Below are 27,858 nucleotides of genomic sequence, written 5' to 3' on the forward strand. Positions count from 1 at the left end.
CATTATTAGAGGAGCTAAGAAAGGTGCTGTCTAAACTACAAGTAATTTTTCTGATTGAGAGGCAAATAGAACCTGATAGAAGGGGCTTGATAATAATCTGTTGGGCTTTAGGCCTTGTAAGTTAAGAGGCCCAGACCTATCTATCTCTTCACATGGGGTATATCCTAAGGGAGGTGTGAACCTCCTAGGGGAAGGCACTCTGTTGACTTTCATTACTTGGCTGGCCTGGGAGGAGAGCTGGCCAGGTAAAGGCAGGGGGCATCTCTAACAAGAAATTTACAGTTCTGCCTGCAATGTTGCTGACCCTACTTGGCTGTCCCCTCAGCTGCAGTGGTCACTTTGGAAGTTGGGCTGAGTGAAAGGCTTTTCAGCTTAGAGCCAATAAGATCTGTGGCTCTGACCTGGGCATCCTTCGACTCCAGGGCAGGTCCATTTCCAGTGATCCACCTCTTGGCAGAGCTGCCAGGGCTCTTCGCAAGCTGACTTCTGCTGAAGCCCAGGCTTACCACATTGAAAGACACTGCAGTGGACTGGCCTGTTGGGTCTCCTTGAGGGCAGATCACTGTACAGATCAGCCATTAATAGGCCTGCCACCCATTGCTTCTGATGCCTAGCTTTCTTTTCCTCCTGGTTTGTGTTAAAGCAGACCAGACGATGCAAGTCAAGGGAGTGCCCGTGTCCCATCTCTAATCTTTGGTGGCCTGAACTACAAGTCTATAGTCACAGGCATGTTCTGTAGTAGTTTTTCTAAGGTAGACAATGCCCATGAGGAAAATTATATTCTCACTTAAAAACTTTCTTTCCCTTTGGTCTGAAAGGGAGGTTTTTTTTTTCTACTTACTGTATACTTCGCTGATGGCGATGTGAATCTAGCTATGAGATTATTATTTAAGTTCTTATTTTGGCTATGCTATTACAGAAAAATGTTAGCCATCTCTTATAAGGTCTAAAGATTAAATTGTGCATCCTACAGATTCCTTCATAATAGAATTAGTTCCCTACCTTGAAGAGAATAGAGAAGTGAAAGAACAAGTTGGGCTTAGAATAGAGAAATGAGGGCGCAAGTCCTAGATCACTTGCTGACAATAGCAGTATTACATGAATACTTAGCAAACCGTTTCAACCCTTAGATAAGAACTTAATAAAACATTTACCGGAAGGTCCAATGCCTTCTATAAATTTTAAGAATCATGTATTTGAAAACACGTCTTAAATATCTAACATGGTGTAGTTTGTTTAACCAGTAAACTTAAGCTCAACCATATAAAATGTTTTTAGTTTCTTTCTACCAACAAGTTTAAAACATATGATACACAGATTCAGGTCATACAAATTAAAATGTATCTTTGATTGATTTTAGCAGCTTAAATTTATGGACAATCTTATCTAAAAGCCATGTAAAATAAAACTCTTAATGAAATTTCCCCATGTGGACATACAATATGTACGCACATATAACATAGCATAATAGGCCAATATCAAAATCCAAAATATCTGGTTGAAATAAGATTCCTTATGTAATACTTTATCCTTTTTAATATTTGTTGTTGTTGTTGTGGTTCTAGTACTATTGGTTGAACTCAGTAATTAACACACAATTATTCTTAGGTGTTTAAATTTTAACTGAAAAGTGATCCCTGTTAAATCTAAGAGTGGAAAAAGAGAGGGAGGAGATGAAGAGCTATGGGTTATTTAACTATGTGCTTATTTTCAAAGACTTGAATAATCACCTTGTAACAATGATTAGATTTGGTCTATGTTATGTCATGAGTTTAAGGAATCTTATTTTAATTTTTAAAACATTTATTAGAGAGAAAGAGAAAGACAGAGAGAGAGAGAGAGAGAGAGAGAGAGAGAGAGAGACGTCCCATCTGCTGGGTCACTCCCCAAATACTCCTAACAGCCAAAGGGCCAGGCTGAAATTGGAGCCAGGAACTCAATGCAACTCTCACATATTAATGACAGGAACACAATCACTTGAAGAGCCATCACCAATGCTTCACAGGGTGTGCATTAGCAGGAAGCTACAGTCAGAAGCAGAGCTGGGACTCAAACCTGGCACTCCAACATTCAATGAAGGCTTCCCAAACAAGCACCTTAATTGCTAGCCAAATAACCACCCTTGGCTTCTTTTAGTGAGCAAGAGAAGATACTCTAAGGAAAATGTTATTTAATCAAAAGCACACAAAAAATATAGGTGTTAGGCTGTGAAAAGAATTAGCTTTTGAGGGAGAAAATGCAGAGGAAACTCCAAGCAAATCAGGTGAATAGTGTGGACCTATGTGGAGGATGTGGCCATGCACAACTCAGGATGCCAGCAGCCAAGAACATCAGCACCAGCTTTGGAGTGAGGTGAGACTAGACCACAGCATCCCAAGCCACTGGTGACAAAGCTGTGGGAAGAGCCTGGCAAGAGTTCAGCTCAGAGCCCTGTGGGAGACAGTGTACTGCTAACCTAGGGGGAAACATAGGGGGCACATTTCTCTCTCCTTGACCACCCAGCTTCGACCTCCTGTAACTAGCTGAGACAGGGCAGGTGCCATTTTGGACATGCACAACAGCTGCACCAGCTAGTGTCCACACACCCAGCAACCAACTGAGAGGAGACACCTGAGTCTGGCTGGGAGAATTGACAGGGGGCTGGGAGCTTGTGACTGTGGGAGCCTTGTGGTCCAGGACTGTGAAAACACTATGGCTGCATAGGAGGGTGCAGGGTATGGTTGGGATTTTGGGCCGTCACTGTGGGTAGTTCAATATGTTTGGGGCTCCCTGATTCCCTTGTGAGGGTCATTGCTGCAGGATACATGCCCACATTGAGGACTGCATGGATCATTTGTGTGGTTCTCGTGGCAGCATGGATGAAAATTGTACCCACTGGGGCTAGTGCCCAGGCATGTCTCCTTTGAGGAGAGGAAGCAAGTGGGGGGAAGACTTACCATGCCCAACTTGGGTGTCACCTTAGACACTCCTCTCGTGCTGAAGCACTGAATAGAGCTCCCTGACCACCCCTATCATAAGCCTCTCAGACACTTAGACCCTTAAAACATTTATTAGAGAGAGAGAGAGAGAGAGAGGAGAGAGAGAGACATCCCGTCTGCTGGTTCACTCCCCAAATACTCTCAACAGCCAAAGGGCCAGGCTGAAACTGGAGCCAGGAACTCAATACAGCTCTCACGTATAAACGACAGGAACACAATCACTTGAAGAGCCATCGCCAGTGCTTCACAAGGTGTGCATTAGCAGAAAGCTACAGTCAGAAACACTCTAAGTGTCTGAAAGAGCAGACACTCCAGTAATCCACAGAGGCATAGTCCAGAGATAAAAGCCATTACAGTGAAAAAAATAAATAAATAAGCCAACAACTGTCTCCACAAATGCCTATAAATATGCATAGCAATTCAAGAAACAAGAATAAGGAACGCATCATGACACCTCCAAAGGAACACAACAACACTTCATACTAGAATGTGAAAATGAAGAGATTGAAGAAATGCCAGGACCCTTCCTGAAGAGTCCCTCATTATATCAGTTAATCTCTCATTACACACTCAGCTTTTTCCAATGTGTAGAATACCACTCACATTTGTGCATCACAAAAGCAAAGATAAGGAAATCTACATAAACACTGCTTCCCCTTCAGCTATCCCCTCTCTCTTTATGGCACTCCTACCTTTTTAGAAGATAACCATGAATGCTGTCCTACTTCACAACCCTTAATCTGAATTGTTAACCTATTCTAATCTATTCTGATCCCATAGCGTCTTCACTGAATTCATTGATGAAGGACAAGTTGCCTAGCCTAATACTGATTTCTCAGTCCTTTTATCACCCAACTCCTTAGCATCATTCAACACTTCCACTACTCCTTCCTTCTAGAAATAACTTCCATGAACTCAGTGGGCTCACGTAAGCCATTCTCTCCTAGGGAGCTTCCCTAGAGGACTCTCTTTTGATGGGTTATCCTCCACAACACAAATTTAAATATCAGAATCCCCAAGTTTTGGCACTAAGCCTCTTTCTCATTCTGTTGTCTCTCTTAGGTGATTTTACCATGACTTTTACTTAAATTTCCAGTTATTTGCAAGTGACTGCCAAGTGAATATCTCACTGTCAGATCCTCAAATACTTCCCAAATTACCTATTTGACATATCATTTTTATGTCACCTCAGCCACAAGCACTTTAAATTTAAGAGCAATTAAAAGCAAATGTATCATCTACTCCAAAGCTAACCTCCTCCAGTGCCTCCACCTTGTGAATAGTCTTGATATCATCCAGTTGTGTGGGCCAGAACACTGGGTCATCCCTGGCATCTTCACGTACTACACTAATCAAATATTATCTGTTTTATAACTTTCTTTTTAAAAAGTTTTATTTATTCGTTTGAAAGACAGAGTTGAACGAAAGAGAGAGGAAATCTTTCATCAGCTGGTTCACTCCCTAAATGGCCACAAGGGTCAGGACTGAAGCCAGGAGCCAGGAGTTTCATCCAGGTCTCACATGTGGGTGGCAGAGGCCCAAGTACTTGGGTCATCAATCACTGCTTTCCCAGGTGCACTATCGAGGAGTTGCATGGAAAGCAGTGCATCCAGGACCCAAACCAGTACCCATATGGGATGCGGGTGTTGCAGGAGGTGGTTTAACCCATTGCACCACAACATCAGCCTGTTTTATATCTTTCAAATTTATCCACAGTTTTCCATGTCTACTGTCACCACTCTGGCTCAAGCTATGATTGCATCTTTTCTAGCATCTCAATTGTTTTCCCTCATCCCTTTTTTTGTCCTGCTTCAATCCACTTTTTCACAACTGTCAGTAATTTTAAACATACAAATCTGACTATGTCACTCCTCTACTTAATATTCTTCAAAGAATTCACACTGTTCTTGGGGTAAAAACAATGCCCTCTCCATGGCCTGAAAAGTGCTCTTAGCTAGCCACAGCCTTTCACTGTCTTCATTCCTATCACATGTCCTTGACTATCAGCACAGTCTGACTCTCATTAAATAAATTTCTTCCACCATCAACACACTTCAGCCCAGCTCTTTGCATAGGGGTTCCCTCCTCCGCCCGTCTACTCTTCACCCTTGCTCATTGTTGACCTTATTACTTCCTTTTCCCCCCATATCTCACTTATTATATATCACTTCCTCAAGGGCATCTTTCTTGGACATCCCCGGATTTGTGACCCATTATCATGACACCGTGAACTTTGCCTCCACAAAGATTTTCAGTTTGTGTGTGTGCATGTGATTGTAATATCAGTGACTGTTTATCTCCCTGTCTTTCTGCAAACTCCATGGGACAACTGTCTGCTTTGCTCAACACTTGTAGTGGCACTGTGTTGAGCATTGCCAGCTGACAGCATTTGATCTTTCTCATACATTGACTGTGCTAAAAAGAGTGGCCTCATCCAACATTCTACTTCTTCCTCCCCAGGCAGCCTATCTCCAGTCCCTGAGCAAAATGGGGATAGAAAGGGCCAATGCCTCACTTTTCCTTGGGGTATTCCAAACCTTCAGAGCTGCACATGGAACTGACTCTGACTTCACTGAAACTTCCTTGCATACGTTGTCTCCCTTCCATGAGTGTTGATCCCAACAGTACTTGCTAATCAATCTCTTCTACACTAATCTCCATCTCAATCTGCTTCTCAGAGATCCAAATCTACAATACTACTATGTTCCCAGCAATGAGAACACAATAGGTGCTCCACAAGCATTTGTTGATTAAATTCACAAAATGTGAGGATGAAGGCACAAGCTCAAAACATGGTAACTAGTGATAGAAAAAGAATTAAAACTAAGGTTGCCCTTCTGATAGTCCTGGCCTATACTTCTGATGTATTTTCCCCTATTAAATTTGTACTACAAACTTATAATGTCAACTACTAGAAAACTAGCATCTGTTTCTTGCTGCAGCAGAAACTGTTAAAGCTCTTCTCTAAAGCAATTTGTTTGTATGTGTTGAGGGTTACACAAATGGACATATCCTGTTCCAATCATCTTACTTTTGCAAATGGTCTGAAATATAGATATACACTGCTATGAGCAAATTTGTTCCTTGCAGCATTATTTGTAACTCAAAAAAATTTCAGGATAACCTAAATGTGCAAAAGTAGGGGGATAGTTAAGTCAATGACAACACATCCACTTGGATTGGTATCATCAAAATGATTGCTGTAAAGACATTTTCAATTTCAATTGAAAATAGTGGCACTAAAGGCATGTGTTCAATGTATTATACTATCTGGGAAGCAAACATGTGCATTGAAAAATACTTGGAGGAAAGAAACACAGATACTCTCATAGCTTATGTTACAGCAATAACTTTTTATTTGCCCTTTAAAATATTTTCCAATTTTTATGCAATGTGGTTATATTACTTTTATAATGAAAACTATAAATATAACCAATGGTTAAAACTATGTATATTGAGTTAATGGTTGTTACAACTCTGGCAGCCCTTCTTCAGTGTAGTTGTAGCCCAGAGGAAGGCCCAGACTCCTTAATCTTGGTTCTCCAACTTGGGTGCCCATCACGGTCCCTGGGGAGCCTTGAAATCTGTGGATTCATGGATTCTACTCACAGAGATTGGGATTATATTGATTTTAGATTAGAAGACCTGGAGATCATGAGTTTTTTTAAAAATTCCTATCTATTTGAGAGGTGGAAAGATAGGAAGAGAGGGAGACAGCTAGACAAAGAGAGCTCCCATCTACTGATTCCCTCCCCAAATGCCCAGAATGGTGAGGGCCAGGCCAGGCTGACACTGAGAGTCAAGAACTCAACCAAGGTTTCCCAGTTGAGAGAAAGGAACCCAATTACTTGAGCAATAATCTGCTGACTTCCTGAAGTGAACATTAGCAGAAAGCAGAGCTGAAACTCAAACCCAGATACTCTGGTAGGGGATGCAGACAGCTCAAGTGAAGTCTTTTTTTTTTTTTTTTTTTTTTTTGGACAGGCAGAGTAGACAGTGAGAGAGAGAGAGAGAGAGAGAGAGAGAGAGAGAAAGGTCTCCCTTTACCGTTGGTTCACCCTCCAATGGCCACTGCAGCTGGCGCACTGCGGCCGGCGTACCACACTGATCCAAAGTCAGGAGCCAGGTGCTTCCTCCTGGTCTCCCAAGTGGGTGCAGGGCCCAAGGGCCTGAGCCATCCTCCACTGTGCTCCCGGGCCACAGCAGAGAGCTGGACTGGAAGAGGAGCAACCGGGACAGAATCTGGCGCCCTGACCGGGACTAGAACCTGGGGTGCCGGCACTGCAGGCAGAGGATTAGCCTAGTGAGCTGCGGTGCTGGCCTAAAGTGGTTTTCAAAGAAGGATTTTTAAAAACTCATGATGTCAAGGAAGACATTTGGCATAGTGGTTAAGACATCACTTGACATCACTTAAGACATCACCTGGCTTCGGATCGGTGCAGCATGCTGGCCGTAATGCACCACCTGGAGCAGCCACTTGGGGGGTGAACCAACAGTAAAAGGAAGACCTTTCTCTCTGTCTCTCTCTCTCACTGTCTAACTCTGCCTGTGGAAAAAAAAAAAGAAAAGAAAAAAGAAAAGAAAAGGAAACCACTTTAAAACAAGTTCAAATATATAGAAAAGTTTCCACAAGAGTCACTGATTTTTTAAATTTTTGCCACATTTGATTTCTGTAATAGTATAATTAGCATTATTTATCTTCTGAACCATTTTAATGAAGGGTGCAAATACTATCCTCTTTACCCTCTAACACTTCAGCATTTCCTAAGAAGTTATACTGTCTACCATAACCAGATTGCAGTTACCTAAATCAAGAAATTAAACATTAACACAATAACTTGTAGTCCATATTCTAATTTTTTGAAAGATTTATTTATTTTACTTGAAAGTCACAGTTACACAGAGAGAGGAGAAGCAGAGAGAGAGAGAAAGAGAGAGAGAGTCTTCCATGCAAGGTGTCCGGCACATAAAAATTTTTCCCAGGCAGACGAATCAATTAATTCACAGGCATTTATTGGGATTCCACTCTGGGCGAGGTTCCCCAGTCCCAACAGAGCAACAGAGCAGGGCCAGGGAAGTCACGCGTCAGAGATTGGGGGTGCTCCTTTTATGGATTCAGGGCATGGGGGTTAAAGGTTGAGGTGGGTCTGATCCTCATTGGTTGACCTTTAGGCACCCGCAGGGACCTTGACAAGGACTTTTCTTCCCCAGAAGTACAGGTAGGAACTTTCCATTCCCGGAAGTATAGGACAGCCATCCTTGTGGATCCCAAAGCTACCATTCCATCCACTGGTTCACTCCCCAGATGGCCACAACGGTCAGAGCTGTGCTGATCCGAAGCCAGGAGTCAGGAGCTTCTTCCAGGTCTCCCACATGGGTATAGGGGCCCAAGGACTTGGGCCATCTTCTACTGCTTTCCCAGGCCATAGCAGAGAGTTGGATTGGAAGTGGAGCAGCCAGGTCTTGAATCGGTGCCCATATGGGATGCTGGCACTGCATGCTGTGGTTTTACCCACTCTACCACATATTCTAAGATGAGTATTTGACAAAGTAATTGTTGTGGAGGAACTGACTGCCTTTACTCAGGCTACAAAAGGCAAGTACTGCAAAGATGCAGAAACCAGTCCTTATTCCAGGAGCAGCCCTGTCCTTTGTTATCTCTCTCTTCAGACTCAAAGTGAGCTCCCCATAGTCCCCATACCCTTTTTTAAAAAATTTATTTAACAGGTAGAGTTATAGACAGTGAGAGAGAGAGAGACAGAGAAAGGTCTTCCTTCAATTGGTTCACTCCCCAAATGGCCACTATGGTTAGCGCTGCATTGATCTGAAGCCAGGAGCCAGGTACTTCTTCCTGGTCTCCAATGCAGATGTAGGGGCCAAGCACTTGGGCCATCTTCCACTGCCCTCCCGGGACACAGCAGAGAGCTAGACTGGAAGAGGTGCAACCGGGACTAGAACCCGGTGCCCATATGGGATGCCGGCACCACAGGTGGAGGATTAACCAAGTGAGCCACTGCGCCGGCCCCCGCATATCCTTTTAACCAATTCCCTTGTAGTCCAATAAAGACCTTATGCTAGCTGGGGTCAGTTTCTCCTGCTGGGTCAGAGTAATATTGTCTAACTAAGATTCAAAATTAATATTTCAGGCATTCTAAACTTAGACATATACAAGACAAGCAACATGGTAAAAGCTTTATTTAAGGGACATGGTGATCAGAAAAATGAACCAGGAGTTTCATACCACACAGAGAACAGACCAAGGGCCACTTGCTGGCAGTCACAGGCTGGAGCTGAGTGGAGAGAAAAACCATGCTAGCTGGAATGACTGTAAACAGTGCAGTGTGCGGCAAAACAAGGGGAGAAGCAGCCAAAAGGTGGGGGAGAGCAAGGGGCAGGTCCAGGGCGCCCCCCAACCTCTCTTATCCACTTCCAAAAGGGGAGTGGTTATGTAGTCTGATTGGCAGGTGAGTGCATACAGATGAGATCATGTAGGGGTGGGGGCGTGGTTTCCACCTCATTAATCTAATTAATTGAATCCTAGCTGCCTGCTTATATCAAGAGTAGTTGAGCTGGAATGGTTCCTAGACTCCTTGGGCCTTTATGGGTTTCTTTCAGCTTTTAGGGGCTCTGCTAGAACATTTCTGCCTCTTTTCAGGACACAAAGTATTGCATGATACAGAAACCTGTGGAAGGCCAATGTCATTCCTGTCTAAGGGCAACACATCTGATCAGGATTCTAGGGATGAAATCTTGACTTAAGAAAAATCCTAATAGGCTAGGGCAGACAACAAGATTGGAAACTCATGTGTATAGGCACCTGAGTAAGCCATGGCCCAGCACCGCCTGCAGATGCAGAACTGTCAAGTTCACTGCTTTCCTTCTGGGTATGGAGAATCCCTGAATGGGAGCCCAGTGGAGGTTTGCCAAGGGTGGGCGGGTCACTGACACTCCCTCCAGTTAAGTCAGAGGGAAAGTGGTGTTGGTTGGTCCAGAAAACCCAGCAGCCTGGAGGAGGGGAGCCACGTTGGTCTGGAAGTTGCCCCAGGGCATGTAGGTGAGGGGATTCTGCAGCTTCATGGCAAAGGAGCTGTGACCAGGGAGGCTCTGTAGGGCCTGTCTGCTCAGCTCTAGGAGTTGCAGGCCCTGGACAAGGAACAATGCTGAAAAATTTGTTTCTCGAAGAAGAAGAAGGAGAAGGAGAAGGAGAAGGAGAAGGAGAAGGAGAAGGAGAAGGAGAAGGAGAAGGAGAAGGAGAAGGAGAAGGAGAAGGAGAAGGAGAAGGAGGAGAAGGAGAAGGAGAAGGAGAAGGAGAAGGAGAAGGAGAAGGAGAAGGAGAAGGAGAAGGAGAAGGAGAAGGAGAAGGAGAAGGAGAAGGAGAAGAAGAAGAAGAAGAAGAAGAAGAAGAAGAAGAAGAAGAAGAAGAAGAAGAAGAGAGTCTGCTTCCCACTCTCCAACGTGTGTTGGCTGAACATGATGAAATGTGCTAAGAAGAGAGGCAGGTTTTAAAGCTGGAGTTGAACTTTTGTTTAACAAATTGTGTTTATTTATTTGAGAAGTAGAGTTACAGATAGAGAGAGAGGTCTCCCATCTGCTGATTCACTCCTCAAATGGCCACAACAGCCAGAGCTGGGCTGATCTGAGGCCGGGAGCCAGGAGCTTCTTTTGGGTTCTCCATATGAGTGCAAGGGCCCCAAGCATCTTCCACTGCTTCCCCAGGCCATTAACATAGAACTCGATCAGAAGAGGAACAACAGGGACAGGAACCGGTGTCTGTATAGGATGCTGGCACCCCAGGTAGAGGCTTAGCCTACTGTGCCACAGTGCCCACCCTTTCTGGGCTTTCTCCTCGCCTCTCTTCCTCCTGAAGTCTTCTTTCTCTCAAGTTGTAAACCACTGTCAGGAACGATATGAAAGATTCAGAATTAAGAAGGAAAAAAGCTTAGGCTCAAACTCTGAGTGGGAATATTATGCAGTGGAGGGGCTGAATATATGTTATTTGCCATTGATTTAAAAAAAAAATTGAAATTTCTTCACCACAAAAAAAATTGATAAGAATGTGAGCAGGATAGATATGTTAATCAGCTTGATTTAATCATTTCATGATATAAATATCAAAACATCACATTATATTCCAAAAATATATAAAATTGTCAAAAATAAAATCGCATTTTAAGTTTTTGTTTCCTGAAATATTATTAAACCAATATGTATTACAATCTATTGCTATAAATCCAGAAAACACAATGTATGGAAAGAGGAATTTGTGAAATGGAATAAGCTTTGGATTTGGATCAACAGGTTTGGATTCAAGTCATAGCCCAGCCATCAAAAAGCCAAGTGACCTCACTTAAATGTCCTCACGTTGTGTTGAAGCTAAAAAGAGATAATGGAACAGTTTTAGTGCTGGACTTGGTACACAGTGTTACTAGATTTGTGTGTGTGTTGATGTTTCTCTCTCTTAGCAACATTTTGAGGACAAGGGCTATCATTTTTTTTTTAAAGGTTTGTTTATTTATTTTGAAAGAGAGAGAGAGTATCTTCCATCTGCTGGTTCACTCTCCAAATGACTGCAAAAGCCAGAAGCCTGGAACCTGGAACTCCAACTGGGTCTCCCACTGGGTGGCAGGGGCCCAGCCACTTGGGTCATCTTCCTCTGCTTTCCCAGGAACATCAGCAAAGAGTTGGATTGGAAGTAGAGCAGATGAGACTCAAACCAGGGCTCCTATTTGGGGTGCTGGCATTCCAAGTGGTGGCTTAATCTGCTGCACCAAAATGCTGACCCCAAGGAACATAATTTTTGAAGCTTCTGCATTTAGTACATATCTAGCCCATGGAAACTGCTTAGTAAATTTTCACTGACTTGAGTTGTATAAACATACAATAGTGTCATCTGATTGAGGTTAGAGATTAGTAAGACTATTTATTTCAAATAGTAGAGGAATGAATTAGAATAGAAAGGAACTTAACCTCTTTTAGTAAGGATTGATTATCCCTAATCTGTACCTTATTTTGAAATGAGTGGCCTACTGCCAATGCCAGTAGCTTGCAGTTTGGGGTTAGTGCTGAGATATGTTTAATGTTACACAAAAATTGTCATGATGCCAGGGTTTCTAGGCAATAGGAAGTCTATTTTCAGACCAGTCAGGAGGCAGAGATCTAAAATCCCTTTCATGGTAACAGCAGAGAGCTTGGAAAGATCACAAATGGCAGAGAGAAATCAGATACAAAGGTAGAGCCTTAATAGATTTTGAGCTCCCACACAGTTCATGCACACCAATCCTACAGAATTTGGTCTATGGGACCAAAGCCTTCCTTGGAAACAATGGGTCAAGTCTTTCAAGTGGATAAGCAAATATTAAAAATGGGAGCCTAAATCAAGAAATGGATAGTCTAGCTCAGGCCAATCCTAGCAGGACCAGAGCAAAGTAGAGTACAGAGAAGCATACTTAAATGAAACTGATTATAACGAGGCAATCAGTTATTTAATTGAAAATTTCATACACTACAAAAAAGTACTGCATTTTTGATGTTACTATTTCCATGTGTCCCTTTAAGGAAGTCTTCAGCACTGCTCATACCCAAACCACGAACTGCCTTGGCCAATAGTGGGAAAAAAGCAAAAATTGGAAACTCAATAATCTAGCAATGTCTAGTTAGTTTCTCAGTCTTGTTCTGGGTTTGAGTGCAGAGATCTTGTCTTGGGATAGCCCATATCCAGCCACAGTGTTTCGCTGTGCATTTGACATGCCTGGTATCAGATCTACAGAAAAGAGCCCTACACAAATCAAAAAGACTCTACACAAGTGGTTGTAGTGAAGGGCCAGGGAGGGCTGAAATGTTTGCATTTTAAGCTGGCAGAGGAAGGCCCTTCCTTAGGCTGATGAGGAGAGAAGAATGCTTGTAAATTCTGTGATGAAATGGTGCATTAGTGGACTAAAGAAAAGTAACAGTTTTTGCCTAGCACAGAATGGACTAGAGTAATTCATGGACAAAGCGTTAGAGTGGATCACAGTGACAACTTTCTTGTTAATTTAGGATACCTGTTGAGGTTAGTAGTGGACAACTAGAGCCAGAACTGGAATTAAACGGGAATTGTGTTCAGGAATTTGGAGGACAATGATGCTGGATGTTCTATCAATACTCACTGTTGTGTTATGTTGCTCATGCTGTGCCACATGCTTCTCTCCCAGTCTACGGATCATTTATAAATTGGAAACATTCTTAAGTCATGAGTATCGATGGACATGGAGTCCTCATTTTGTGTGTCATGAAACCTGCTCTTTTTGTCTGGTACTGAAGCAGTTATTTTAGATCCTGCCATAGCTCATCCGATATTAATAATAGGGTGAGTCTTAAGAGGTATATATATATATTTTATATTTATATATATATATTTTATATATATATTTCATCTCTTCAAAACACTTTGAGATAATTTCTTTTCCCTAATGGCCCTGTCAGGAACGTGGGCTCAGTATCATGAGTTTGATTAGAAAAATATACATATTAAAACACAAAGAACACCTGTAGGTGGGAAGCTCAAGAAGGAGTCAGGTATGTGGGTGGACACTGTGGTCTCAGAGGAACTACCTCATCTCTCTAGACCCCAGGGTCACCATGTAATGAAGAGCCAGAAATTGAATCAGTGGCTGATAGACTTTACTGGCTGCCACTTATACTAACACATTGCATGTTGAATCAATTCACACATTTCTATGTATATAAAAATATAATTGAAATATGCCTGACAAAAACATATAAACCAGGGCTGGCCTTGTGGCGTAGTGGGTGAAATTACCACCTGTGACCCCAGCATCCCATACGGGCACAGGTTCAAGTCCTAGCTGCTCCACTTCCTATCCAGCTCCAGGCTAGCACTGGGGAAAGCAGCAGAAGATGGCCCAAATGCTTGGGCCCTTGGCACCCAAGTGGGAGACACAGATGAAGCTCCTGGCCCCTGGTTTTGGACTGACCTAGCTCTGGCTGTTGTGGCCACCTGGAGAGTGAACCAGCAGATGGAAGATTGCTATTTGTCTCTCTCTCTCTCTGTCTGTCTCTGTAACTCTGCTCTTCAAATAAATAAATAAATAAATAAGCCTTTAAAATATGAATCTTCACAATGTGCATTAATCTATTATGTTCTAATATTTTATATCCCCCATCTATTTGTTAATTATTTTTTGAAAATTGTTGGTTTTTCAACCTCTTCATTGATTTCATGATTAGCCAATAAATTACAATTTAGAGATCAAAAAACAGTGAGCTGCACAATCACATATGACCTGTCTGATGTTGGCTTCCTATTGCATACCTGAAGTCAAGGAATCTCTAGACCTGGTTTAGAGACCATTCCTCTCACTGTTGTGCTATGATAGGGTAAGGATTTTGTTCTGAATCATGAGTTCTGTAGTCACTCACATACTATGCCATCTAGGATAGTCCTGTAATCTTTCTGCAATTGATTCTGTCATTTTTTATTTGTTGATTAATTTATTCCATAAATCTCAATCCGGAAAGACAGATATCTAAGCTTCATTAGTGAATCCGAGCTTCACTAGTGAAAGACTCTCCCTGTTTGTCAGTCTCCTTGCTTATAAAACGAGGGCACTTGAGCTTCCTGGGAGGATTAGACACACACTACAGAAGCCGATGGCACAGTGCAGGCCAGATTGCAAGCATTAGATGAATGGCACTTTCTTGATAGGGGTGCTGGGCACCATGCTAGTTTTTTTTTTTTTAAGATTTATTTATTTATTTATTCGAAAGTCAGAATTACACAGAGAGATAGAAGGAGAGGCAGAGAGAGAGAAAGAGAGGTCTTCCATCCACTGGTTCATTCCCCAGTTGGCCACAATGGCTGGAGCTATGCTGATCCGAAGCCAGGAGCCAGCAGCTTCTTCCCAGTCTCCCAAAAGGGTGCAGAGGCCCAAGCACTGGGCCATCTTCTACTGCCTTCCCAGGCCATAGCAGAAAGCTGGATTGGAAGTGGAGCAGCCGGGACTTGAACCAGCATCCATATGGGATGCTGGCACTGCAGGAGATGGCTTTACCTGCTACACCACAGCACCAGCCTGACAAAGAACACAGCTTGGGGGCCAGTGCCATGGCGCAGTAGGTTAATCCTCTGTCTGCGGTGCCAGCATCTCACATGGGTGCCAGTTCTAGTCCTGGCTTCTCCTCTCCCGATCCAGCTCTCTGCTATGGCCTGGAAAGCAGTAGAAGGAAGCCCAAGTCCTTGGTCCCCTGTACCTATGTGGGAGACCGGGAAGAAGTTCCTGGATCCTGGCTTCAGATCAACACAGCTCCGGCTGTTGCGGCCATTTGGGGAGTAAAGCAATGGAAGGAAGACCTCTCTCTCTCTCTCTCTCTTCTGTCTCTCTTTCTCTCGTCTCTCTCTCTCTTTCTCTCTTTCTGTCTATAACTCTACCTCTCAAATAGAATAAATAAAAGCTTAAAAAAAAAACACAGCCTGAAGTGTATCCCTAAGGGAATCCACTGGTTCTCACATTTCTACTCTTGCAATTTTTGTTGTATAAACTACTTTAAAATTTAGCAATATATTGCAGACAGTTTTCTGTCAGCAAGTAGAGTTGCATAAGATAATTTTCAATGGTTGATTAGGATTACATTTTATGGTTGTACCATAACTTATTTCACCATTTAAACTTCTCTATTTTTAGATGTTTGTAGGTTTTTACTTTAAAATTTTTATATACAAGTAATACATGAACTTTGAAATATGAATTAGCTCAATGGGAAGTTTTTAATCAGAAGAGTAGACTTCCTCCCTTTCTACTCTCAGCTTTCCCCATTCTTTAGCAACTGCTATTAATAGTTTCTTGAGTATTCTTTTGCATATTCTAATGACTACATAAACAATTTTGAATATATTTATATAATTATATAAAGGGCTGCTAGATACATGTAGAAAACATGTTTTGCAACATGTCTTTTAAAATGAGTCATTTGCAATATGTTTTCCTCTCAGCACATGGAGATCTATTTCATCCTCTACGTGGTTGTATGTATTCCACTGTATGGACAGGCTATAACTTTCACTCATCCCCTACTTATCCACATTCAGCACATCACTGAAGTTGTTTCCAGAATTTGCCATAATAAAAATTATGAAGTGAACACCTATGCATCTTCTTGATATTTCTCTAGGACAACCAATACTTGTGGAAGTACAATGATTTCAAACACTGTAATGTGTTGCCATGTTACCCCTCAGAAGGTGTGCCAATTTAGGCTTATATCTGCAGAATGTGAGTTGTCTGCCTGCATCAGCACACCCTCTAAACGTGGTACTCCAGCAATGTTTTATCTTTGAAATTTTTCTTTCTCATTTGTGAATATTATCAAGAATGTTGACATTAAATGCAATATGCTGTATCTAAATAAATATACACCATATATAATATAATTCATATAAAATATTAATAAGAATGTAACATTAACTCAGTAGAGGACAGTAGATGTGTGGATGAGAGGAGTTAATAGTCTGGCTCATCCTGGAGTTATTTAGGAAGAGATCCGCTCTTCCAGAAGGGATTTAACACTGCCACATTGGCTAAACCTGTGGGACACACTTTTCCCCAAAGTTTTGAGGCCCCCACCATGTGTCTGGTCATGAATCAAATAGTAAACAGCAAACCTGGATACTGTTTCTCAGCTGCCAAACACTATGCTGATTGGATGTGGCTAATTTTACTTTCTCCCATTTATCCCAACTGCTGAGAGTACTTTTGTTGCCTAGAACTTGGTTGTAAAGTCTCTGGGAGCACAATGGAAATCAACACTCTTGCCTTGTATAGGACAGAGGGTGAAATTCACTTGGCAGCAGCTTTGGGATTATATTCTTTGGCAACTTGATTAACTCACTTGCCAGCTTCAGGTGGAAGAAAAGGTCTGTCCCCCACTATTCCACTTGTGCCCTCTGCCAATCTTCAACTCTATATTCCAGATTTTTAATTTTATTGGAAAAGCATAATTATGGGAGTGGGGGGAGAGAGTGTCTCAGAGAGAGAGAGAGAGAGAGAGTGAGAGAGAGAGAGAGAGAGAGAATCTTCCATCTGCTGGTTCACTCCCCAAATGGCTGCAACGGCCAGAGCTGGGCTAGGCTGAAGCCAGGAGTCAGGAGCTTCATCCAGGTCTCCCACATGGGTGCAGAGGCCCAAGGACTTGGGCCATCTTCCACTGCTTTCCCTATCACATAAGCAAGGAGCTGGATGAGAAATGGAGCAGCTGGGACTTAAACCAGTGCCCATATGGGATGCTGGCACCACAGGTGGTGGCTTTAGCTGCTATGCCACAATGCTGACCCATAAAAAAATCTATATAATAGTAATATATTTTTTGGAAAAATTAATATTAAGCTTAAATATTGGGGCCGGTGCTGTGGCACAGCAGGTTAACGCCCTGGCCTAAAGCACCGGCATCACATATGGGCGTCAGTTTGAGACCAGGCTTCTCCACTTCTGATCCAGCTGTCTGCTTTGGCCTGGGAAAGCAGTAGAAGATGGCCCAAGTCCTTGGACCCCTGCACCTGCTTGGGAGACCTGGAAGAAGCTCCTGGCTCCTAGCTTTGGATCGGCGGAGCTCTAGCTGTTGTGGCCAACTGGGGAGTGAACCATCGGATGGAAGACCTCTCTCTCTCTCTGCCTCTCCTCTCTGTGTAACTCTTTCAAATAAATAAATAAATCTTAGAAAAGAAAGTTTAAATATTACAAAATGACTGTTGTATAATAGAAAATACCCATTTTAAAGACTTCATGTCAATAATAAAAAAGTGGTAAACAGGCTCAAGAAAAATATAGCAGATACAAATGCCAATTGACATGTGAAGAAGTAGGAAGATCCATAGTATTGAAAAGTTGCTGTGTCCAACTTTGTATGGTACAGTGAGTCAAGCCACCACTTGCAAGGCCAGCATCCTATTCACCATATCAGAGCACCAATTTAAGTCATGGTTGCCCCACCTCCAATCCAGCTCCCTGATAATGCACCTGGAAAAGTAGCAGAAGTTGACCCAACTGCTTGGGTCCCTGCAACCCATGTGGGAGACTTGAATGCAGTTCCACATTCCTTGTTTTGGCTTGGTCCAGCCCCAGCCTAGCAGCCATTTGGGGAGTGAACCAATGGATGGAAGATACCTGTTTCTGTCACTCTGCCTTTCAAATATACAAATTAATCTTTTCTTCAGTTTTAGTTTTTATTTTTTAAGATTTATTTATTTGAAAAGAAGAGTGGCAGAAAGAGGGGGGAGAGAGAGAGAGAGAGAGGGAGAGAGAGAGAGAGAGAGAGAGAGAGAGAAATCTTTCATCTACAGGTTCACTCCCCAAATTGGTGCAATGACCAGGGGTAGGCCAGGCTGAAACCAGGAACCTGGAGCGTCATCCAGGTTGAATGTAAGTGCAGGGACCCAAGCACTTGGGCCATCCGTTTCTGCTTTAGCAGATCTTCAGACCTTCTTCTGCTTTAGTAGCAGTCCTTAGCAGGGCGCTGGATCAGAAGTGGAGCAGCTGAGACAAGAACTGGCATCCATTTGGGATGCTGGCATCACAGACCGCGGCTTTATCCACTGTACCACAACTCTTGCCCCATTTTTTTTAGTTGTAAGCAAAGTAGCAATGTTTAATAAAGAGAAATGCACTTGACAGACTATATGAATGCCTTAGAAAAGAACTGAGTGCCCAGTCTGCATTCAGACTGGTATTGAAAAGAGTAGAGCCAACAGACCAGGTGGGCCTCTCAGTGAAGAACTGAGAGCCAATAAATAGGTTTTTTTTTTTTTTTACTTTTTAATTTTTTAAAGATTTTTTGAATTTATTTGAAAGTCAGAGTTATACACAAAGAGAGAAGGAGAGTCAGAGAGAGAGAGAGAGAGAGACGTCTTCCATCCGCTGGTTCACCTCCCAATTGGCTGTAACGGCCAGAGCTGTGCTGATCTGAAGTCAGGAGCCAGGAGCTTCCTCCAGGTCTTCCCATGCAGATGCAGGGGCCCAAAGATTTGGGCCATCTTCTGCTTTCCCAGGCCATAGCAGAGAGCTAGATTGGAAGTGGAACAGCCAGGTCTCTAATTGCACATATGGAATGCCGGCACTGCAGGCAGCAGCTTTACCAACTATGCCACAGTGCCGGCCCCCAATAAATAGTTTTTGTTTTTTTTTTAAAAAGGATGAAACCAACATCCTCAGGACATTTTATAGATAAAGGTATGAGTAAGACAACATACTGCATAGTCTAGGATAAGTCATATAGTACACACATGTGTACTCTCTCGAGATAACTCTAGGATAACTAAAATATTTGGGATGGTTTGATGAATTTAATGTTTTGATCTATCCAGAAAGGCATGGCAATTTAGGCTCATACCAAAGTATATGAGAGTGTCTACATTTGCGCCCTCTCTCTATGGGATGTGACTTGTCCTGGGTTGCACACTCATGAACTATGATAACAGCAAATGAAAATGGCATGCTGTATTGTCTAAGCATATACATGTTTGGTTGCTAGGTATATTGAATATATAAAATGTTGCTAGGTATGCTGAATAAAATGTTGACTCCACTGAAATGCAGTTGACACAATATCCAGCTCATTCTACTTCCAATGTTGATCCAGCATTTTTATCACCTTCCCTAGTCAGGCTTCTATAGCCTCAGAGCAAGCCCCCTGCTGAGCACTGTTGTTTCTCCCTGTAAGGAAGAAGCTCTTGTCTTACTCCTGTAAAAGAGAATGACCACAGACATCCTCTGCACTATAATCACATCCACGGAATATTTTATGAAAGATCTTTTATCTTCCTGCAGAAAACACTGTTGTCATGGTTAGTAAAATCAATACGAAAAAATAACTTTAATTTGGGAAATTCTAGTATTCCCAACCAATGATACAAAAAAGATAAGAAATAAATCTGATCCTTGTAAACAACAAAGGTCACTTGCACCTGAGTGAGAGATGTGTTGAAGTTCTGCTTGAGAAGTTAGCTGGAACACTGGAGCTTGCCCTGGACTCTGACAAGTCAGGATCTTTGAGATGAAAATTTTAAAAAAAACCCTTAAAGGCTTCTTGTCAACCTCTGTGGAATATTTACTACAGCAGGCTTTGCAGAAGAAAAGCTGAGGGCTCAAGACAAAGTTCCTTCTCACCTTCTGCAGAGCACCTGCTGCTGGTGGTGGTGAAGCACCCTGGTGCCTACTTTGTGATCACATTTAAAATTTGTCATTGTTTTTTAATTCACTATCTGTCATCTTTTGGAAAGTTACTCTGTGTTAGCCAACAACCATATCTTAGTGGCTTAAGCCAGAATGATTTTTAAAAAGTTGTTGCTGTTTTCTTTCTTTGCTCACATTATATATTGGCTGCAAATTGGCCCATGGGTCTTCTTCATTCTGGAATTTAGCTGAAGGTACAGCATCTTGCTGAAACATGGCGTTCTCTTGGTAGAAGGCTGGAAGAACAAAATAACAGTAAGAAAGCAAAAAAAAAACAAAAACAAAAAACAAAAAAACTTCTTAAAATTTCCTTTATAGAACCACGCATTTCACTTCTGCTACATTTCTTTGATCAAAGCAAGTAATATGCCAAACTGCTATGAACAGAGCAGGGGAGGGCAGTACATCCCTCTCCCAACAGGTGGCATGGCGGGGACAAGCAGAGCATGGGAAGGGGCAGTGAACACTCAATAGCAAACACACAACCCACTACTACTTGAGTGTAGACCCAGCTGTATGTCTGACTGCCCCTGGAAACTCAGGGTCAAGTTCAGGCCTTCTAATGTGGTCTGACTTGTCGCTCTCAAGCTAAGGAGCATCAGTATTAAGTTATTACTTTAAAACTAGGAATGGGGTAAGGCTCAGCTTCATGAAGTGTGCATTTTTCACTCTATGCCACCAACATTCCTCGCCCTTTCTCCCATTACTACAATGGATAGATCATAGTTCTGATGTTTTCCAAAACTGGACAAGATGGTAACAACAGGAAAATGTCTAGGATGTTTTCCATAGGGCTGACTGAGGCTTGTTTTTTTTTATATATATATGGAAAAAATGTTAAATTCATATTTGGAGGTAGAAGCTATAAAATAAAAATAATTTTGAATGATTTCTAAGCCAATTTTTCCTACTTGTGTGTTCAGATTAACAAAGGAGGACAAGCAAACCTGAAGATCAGCTGCTTTTTGAAAAGCAAATCATTCTAGTTTGGTGGTTGTTCATGAAAATACAGCTTCAGACGTGAATGATTCTGAAACTAACAGCAGTTCCAGGAAAAGGCTTTTGGTGGATGGTGTGTCTTGACTATTTCCTGCGGATATCTTTAGGCATTTGGTACCTTGTTCTGCCTCTGCCAGCATAGATTCCCACTGCAGTGCCCTGTCTGGACCAAGAATCTACAAGATTCAGCACAACTACAGGACACATTCCTCAGGGTTGGGACCTGGGCCAACTGGAGCTCTATCAGTGAATCTACAGAGCCTCTTCCCCAAGGAGCTGGCAGTCTCAGAGGGAGACAAACAAGTAAACGGGAAATTATACTAGAGTGATAAGTGCTGCAAGGTTGAGAGGACCACAGGAAATTTTTCAAGTAGAAAGCAAGGAGGTATATAAACTCACCCTAACAAACAGGAAAAGTTTCCCAGAGAGAATATTGTGCAACCTGAGAAACGCAGGGTTGAAGACAGCCTGGTGAGAGGGAGGAGGGGAAATTCCTTCTGAGGCTCAGACTGGAGACCCCGAAATAGCAGGGGAGAGGGGTGAGCCTTGTCACTCACTGCAGCATCCCCATCACTGAGTTCGTAATGGTGATTTGTACCTCGTTTAAAATATATACACACAAATCATATATCTATATCTATATCATCTATACCAAAGCATCCCATATCTGAGTGCTGGTTGGAGTCCAGGCTGTTCTGCTTCCCATCCAGCTCCCTGCTAATATGCCTGGAAAAGCAACTGAATATGGTCCAAGGACTTGGGCCCTGACACCCACATAGGTGACTCAGACAGAGTTCCAGGCTCCTGGCTTCAACCAGACCAGCCCTGGCTGTTGTGGCCATTTGGGGAGTGAAGCAGTGGATGGAAGATCTTTTTCTCTTTGTTCTACCCCTCTCTCTCGTCACTCTGCCTTTCAAATAAATAAAATTAATCTTTTTTAAAAAATTTAAAAATCTCATCTCCGGTTTTTGTGTTTTTTCAAAGTATGATAGATGATTGTAGTATTTTGGAAAAGCAATTTAAATATCAAAAATATTAAAAATATGATCTATTCATGTGCCAAGCAACAGAATTAATAAATATTAATATGGTTATATTTTCCTTAATTTGTTAAGACATAACTATCACCAATAAAGTTAAAGTTCACTTTCAACTTTCTCTTAGTCATATTTCTTTTTGTTCTTCTCAGAGTTAACTGTTCTCATGAATTTTATAATTTTAATCCTTGTTTTATAAGTGTTTAGTAAATATACAACATTGTTTTGTGCATGTAAATGTTATGGAAATGATATACTGTGTAGCATCTTTTGTAAATTGAAAGTTTCTCAATATTATATTTTCAAGATTTATGTTTATACTAATGAGATCCACTGTACACATATACCAAAATTACTCTGACTGTACTTCTGCTGTCAACATATGGGTTATCCGTTTCCTTGCTCTTCCTAGGAGGACACAGTGAGTGAAAGTCTTTGCATGGGCCGGTGCCGTGGCTTAACAGGCTAATCCTCCGCCTTGCGGCGCCGGCACACCGGGTTCTAGTCCCGGTTGGGGTGCCGGATTCTGTCCCGGTTGCCACTCTTCCAGGCCAGCTCTCTGCTGTGGCCCAGGAAGGCAGTGGAGGATGGCCCAAGTCCTTGGGCCCTGCACCCGCATGGAAGACCAGGAGAAGCACCTGGCTCCTGGCTTCAGATCAGCATGATGCGCCGGCTGCAGAGGCCATTGGAGGGTGAACCAATGGCAAAAAGGAAGACCTTTCTCTCGGTTTCTCTCTCTCTCACTATCCACTCTGCCTGTCAAAAAAAAAAAAAAAAGTCTTTGCATGATTATTTATGTTTCTTTCTGTTTACACATTCAACACATTCAGGCATTCCCTGAAAATGAGATTATGGTGTCATTGAAAATACATATTTTGTTTTAGTAGATACTAATATCTCATAATAAGTAAAGTTCTTATTTATTTTTTCCTGAACTCTTGGTTAGGACATTCTGTTTCTCTTGATATTCTGTGATATTTTTTTTTTTGAGGTTCTGTGTTAATTTCTTTTACTATGCTAATTCTCTGATGTCAGAAGATCTATGCAGATAGACTCTTTGTCTAATGATTGATTGGATATGTCATCTCCCTCCCCTTGGTGCTATTCAATTCATTTGTCATATCTTCTGGTCCAACTCTATCTTCCTTCCACACTCTCAGTAGATGACTTCACCTCCTAGTTCATGGAGAAAAAACAACAATCAGAAGAAGCAATCTCATAACTACTTCTAAATTTGCAAATGTGCTTTGGCTGCAGGTCAAATACAGACTTCTACTTTTTTTTTTTCTTTGACAGGCAGAGTGGACAGTGAGAGAGAGAGGGACAGAGAGAAAGGTCTTCCTTTTGCCATTGGTTCACCCTCCAATGGCCGCCGCGGCTGGCGCGCTTCGGCCGGTGCACCGCGCTGATCCAAAGCCAGGAGCCAGGTGCTTCTCCTGGTCTCCCATGGGGTGCAGGGCCCAAGTACCTGGGCCATCCTCCACTGCACTCCTGGGCCATAGCAGAGAGCTGGCCTGGAAGAGGGGCAACCGGGACAGAATCCAGCACCCCAACCGGGACTAGAACCCGGTGTGCCGGCGCCGCAAGGCGGAGGATTAGCCTCTTGAGCCACGGCGCCGGCCTGTACTTACTTTTTAAAATAAAGTTTCACTGAAATATAATAACAGACATCATAAGGGCCACAAAGTCTAAGCCCTTACCATCTGTCTCCTACTAGGAAAATAGGAGATAGAGGAAAAACAATGAACTTGAAGTGATGAAAAAAGGGAGAATTCAAGGGTACAGTGCTCTTCCTCAAGCTCCACATTGGCTTCTTACCTCACTTTTCTCAATTCTTTTCTCAAATGTCACCCATCCCCATTTTCTCGTTCAGAACCAATTTTCTTCACAGTATTTAATGTTAAAAAGCAACTTTTGTTTTTCATTTTGCACTTGAAGATCAGATTTTTTTTTTCCACTTGAAGGTATTGCCAAGAATTGTAGTGGAATATAGTAGCCACTCAACAGATATCAACTGAATGAATGGGTAATTTTGTCCTTAAAGGAAGGATTTAAAACACACTGTCAAGACTAATTTCTTGTACCCCACACATTTTCATCCAGTGGGACTCCATTATACTGGAGTAAGGCGCTCTGACACTCTGAACATTTCAAATGCATGCAACATTACTACTCTCAACATAAAATGTTCCTGCCATTATTCAGTCCTACCCTGGTTTTTCATCACCACCATTCAGCAATAGCCCCTCTCTTTCAACCTTTGTGCAGAGATAGCACCCCATTTTCTCTGGCCGGTTCAGACCTTGCCTGCTGTGACAGTGACAACCGTTAGGGAAAAATCTTTCTTTGTATAGGTGAAGACTTAGAAGATTTTTAAATGTTTTTGTTTGTTTGTTTGTTTGTTTGACAGGCAGAGTTAGACAGTGAGAGAGACAGAGATCGTTGGTTCACCCCCAAAATGGCCGCTATGGCTGGAGCGCTGAGCCGATCCGAAGCCAGGAACCAGGTGTTTCCTCCTGGTCTCCTATGTGGGTGCAGGGCCCAAGCACTTGGGTTATCCTCCACTGCCTTCCCGGACCACAGCAGAGAGCTGGACTGGAAGAAGAGCAACTGGGACAGAACCGGTGCCCCAACTGGGACTAGAACCCGGAGTGCCGACCCCGCAGGCGGAGGATTAGCCTAATGAGCCGCAGCACTGGCCAAATGCTTTTTTAAAATCTATTTCCACCATCCTTGTAGTTTATGGAAATTTCTCCTAAATTTGGACAACTTGTCTGTCATTATTGGCTCTGGCCAATGCAAAAATTTTACATTTTTTTCTAGGTTTTCAGGAATTTAGGTGAAAAGCTGGGAGAGTCTTAAAAAGTGCATTTTGTGGTCAAATATAATTTCTTTTTTTAAAGACTTCCTTTAGGGGCTGGCGCTGTGGCTCACTTGGTTAATCCTCCACCTGCGGCACCGGCATCCCATATGGGTGCTGGGTTCCAGTCCAGCTCTCTGCTGTGGCCCAGGAGTGCAGTGGAGGATGGCCCAAGTGCTTGGGCCCTGCGCCCGCATGGGAGACTGGGGGGGGAGGCGCCTGGCTCCTGGCTTCAGATTGGTGCAGCGCCAGTCATGGCAGCCATTTGGGGAGTGAACCAGTGGAGGAAGGACCTTTCTCTCTGTCTCTCTCACTGTCTGTAACTCTACCTGTCAAATAAAAAAATTATAAAAAAAAGACTTCCTTTATTATTTGAAAGACAGAGTTACAGAGAGAGCTAGAGACAGAGAGAGTTCTTCCATCCTCTGGTTCTACCCAAATGGCCACAATGGCCAGTGCTAAGCTGATGTGAAGCTAGGAGCCAAGATCTTGTTCCAGATCTTCCATGTAGGTGCAGGGGCCCAAGGACTTGGGCCATCCTCTGCTGCATCCCCAGGTGCATTAGAAGGGAGCTGGATTAGAAGTAGAGCAGCCTGCAGTTGAACCAGCATCTATATGGGATGCTGGGACTGCAGGCTGGGGCTTTAATCAGCTGCATCACAATAACTAGCCTCTAAATATAATTTGTTTTCTCATTTTATTTTAGAAAATTGAATAAATTTTCCTTTTTCCTCCACACCCTCCTATCCAGAAGCTAGAATCCAAAGGCAATGAATAATCAGGCATAACTAAACATTTTCATTAGAATGTTTGTTTGTGCATGTCCTGAAAACTACTTTCAGAAGTATGTAACCACTAAAAGGAAGTTAATTTGGAAACTCACTCTTTTATGAACTTAGTTTGAGCTGAACACAGTTCCATCATGAGAATGTGGAATGACAGGTGGCACCTTCTGGGAGATGGGCTGTGTCTTTGCCTATTTGTCCCTTTTCACCCCTACCCCCAGCTATGACTGTAGCATCTCTGTCTTGTAAATATACATGACAAGTGAAGACATGGCCTCTTCCAGGGCTTGATACTGAGGATGGCTGCAGCTGGGAGACCCAGCCTAGGGAGAGGCAGATCATTCAAGGGGAACAGCAAGCTCTCCTGTGTAATGGGTCTGGCATGCAGACGTGGATCTGTCAAAGGAGCTTCTGTGTTCTCCATGTTGACAGCTCATGGTCTCTTGATGACATGTGAGCTGCAGAAACATGACCTGGAACTGATGTGTTCTGACAGAAACAAGCTGGGAGAGTTCAAGCTCTCTGTCTCTCTCTGCCTTTTTCTCTCCTCCCCGGTGATGCGGAACTGTTGCAGGGGTGCAGAAAGGCATGTAGTTGTCACAAGACTGTCCCTAGCCCCACCATCGCAGCCAGCCTGGACATGGTGTGGCCCATGGAATACATATATATGGAAAGTGTTCCTGAGATTTTTGGAAGTTGACACTATTCTCTGCATGCAGAATTTTATTATCCATGGAATAAAACTGTGTGGAGATATCTGTGAAATAAGCAGCAGAAGGATAAAAAACTTTGTAGACACATGTAACAAGCAAGCAATGCAGAACAAAAGGCTTGCTTATTCACTTCAATATACAGTCAATTTTGTTTTTAAAAGTTTTTTTTTTATTTGAAAGAGCTACAGTGAGAGAGGGAGACAGAGAGATCTTCCATCTGCTGGCTCATTCCCCATATGGCCACAACAGCCTGGGTTGAGCCAGGCCAAAGCTCGGATCCAGGAGCTTCATCCAGGTCCCCCTTATGGCTGCAAGGGCCCAAATACTTGGGCCATCTTCTACTGCTTTTACCAGGCCATTATCAAGGAGTTGCATTGGAAGTCGAGCAGCTGGGACACGAACTGGTGCTCATGTGGGAGCTGGCATTGCAGGTGGTGGCTTTACCTGCTATGCCACAGTACCAGACCCCACAATCAATTTCAATGGTGGAAAATAAATATCAATAATGATTAGTCAGGAAAGCCGAGGGAGCATAGGGAGGCTGGGGAATTATCAGAGGCAGAGCATGCAGGGTGTGCTGCAGAGTTCTGATTTTGTTCTAAGTGATAGGAAACTAGAAAGGAGTTTTAAGTGGATGCTTTGGTTTGACTATGTTTGGTGCCTCCAAACTCATGCTTTAGCTTAGTCCCTGGAGTCACATGGTAATGGTCTTAAGAGGGTACAAGAGGGACCTTTGGAAGTGATTAGGATTAGATAAGATCATTAGGGTAAAGCTGCCATGATCAAATTCTGGTGAATTTATAAGTAGAGAGAAAGAGACCAGAACCACAGTTATAGACATGTACCCTTCCTGCCTCTTGCCACTTATGCCCTGGGCCACATCAGAACTCTGCTAGCAAGGAGCCCAGTGTCAGATGAGACCCCTGAACCTTGCATGAGCCTCAGTAGGGAGCTGGATCAGAAGTGGAGCAGCTGGGACTTGAACTGGTTCCTGTATGGGATGACGGTGCCACAGGTGTCAGCTGTAGCCACTTCGCCACAACACTGGCCCCTATTTCTCCTTTTCTATCACCTGGCTTTTTCTTCCTTGCTGACCTTCAACTGTATGGCTAAATCCCAACTATTATTGTTCCAGGGTAGAAATGGAGGCAGTTACCTCGGGTAAACCACACATAATAGAAGAGAAGAAAATGATGTGAAGAGAGTTCCTGCCAGGCAAGCAAGGAGAGGAAGTTTAAAATAATCAGCCATATGAAACTTCTTGGAG

This window comes from Lepus europaeus, chromosome 1 (genome assembly GCF_033115175.1).
Source record: "Lepus europaeus isolate LE1 chromosome 1, mLepTim1.pri, whole genome shotgun sequence".
Taxonomy (NCBI): domain Eukaryota; kingdom Metazoa; phylum Chordata; class Mammalia; order Lagomorpha; family Leporidae; genus Lepus; species Lepus europaeus.